General features: G+C 32.4%; 1 long non-coding RNA gene across 1 annotated transcript in view; it reads right to left on the bottom strand.

Annotated features, from left to right (window-relative positions):
- Positions 1 to 383: 383 nt before the first annotated feature.
- LOC106943810 (uncharacterized) overlaps positions 384 to 940 on the bottom strand; it is a 14514-nt gene continuing 13957 nt past the window's right edge. The window contains exon 2 of the long non-coding RNA XR_001424018.1: positions 384 to 930. This is a non-coding gene — a long non-coding RNA (uncharacterized LOC106943810). The remainder of the gene's footprint in view (positions 931 to 940) is intronic.

The following is a 940-nucleotide window of genomic DNA, read 5'->3' as shown; positions in this document are numbered from 1 at the left end:
AAAAGTTTCATGTCCAATTTGTGCCTTTCTACCAAGACACGCATGTGTTTCGAAATCAGCAGTTAGTTCCGTTAGTAAATTAGTCTGTGATTAGAAAAAATAAAAACAATAATATTAATAAAAATGAAAAGAAAAAAATGTCAAACTAAATGAAGCAGTCTCGTAATAAATGCTGTCTGGTCTTAAACCAAAGCTGAAATGTGATTACTCCTTTTCCAACATATTATTTCCCATTTTGAAGTAAGGTAACCGAATTATCTACTGTAGATTTAGAATCATAAATTGTCTTTGAGACAAGAATATTTTGTAATGAACCTTAATTGAATCTGGAGCTGTTTCATAATCACCTTTGAAGTCATACAAATATTCATATTAATTTACCAATCCTGTTCCCTCTTTAGACATTTTAAGGTGACCAAGTTTCAAATGAAAAGAAATCCTCTTTTGATAAGATAATGAGAGAGACAAATATTGATTAGTCCATGATAAAGTTCAACTCTGCTATAAACCTCAATTTGTCAAGTTTCATTAAGTTTCAATTTTAACCCATCAACAGCTAAGCAAAAATTTCTATAATTTCAACACATTAGATGTCACTTTATTTTGTTTACAATTTTACCTGTTATGTAATTTCGTTCATCCTTCATACAGTTAATTTTACCACATGTGAATTTAGTGAATTGTGCAGGATTAGTTTAGTTTCAATAAGTTTTCCCTTACCATCATTTATTCCTTCCAGCCAATATTTTCCCAAAGGCTGTCTGTTTAACAGGTCGCCTCCTTTCTTCTGCACCAGGTATTCTAGCCCCCTTTTTTTTTTTCTCTCGTATTTTGATATTCGTCATCCTCTGGCAAATAAGTTATTAATGCTTCTATTTGCTCACCGACCCCAATCCATGGCCCGATGCCCCACTTTGGATCATATTTTCCCTTTTCCAGC

This window comes from Poecilia latipinna, unplaced genomic scaffold, assembly GCF_001443285.1.
Source record: "Poecilia latipinna isolate Pla-1442-1.1 unplaced genomic scaffold, P_latipinna-1.0 Scaffold6038, whole genome shotgun sequence".
Lineage (NCBI taxonomy): Eukaryota > Metazoa > Chordata > Actinopteri > Cyprinodontiformes > Poeciliidae > Poecilia > Poecilia latipinna.
Note: the sequence above shows the minus strand (reverse complement) of the source record. Positions and strands in the feature narration are given on the sequence as shown.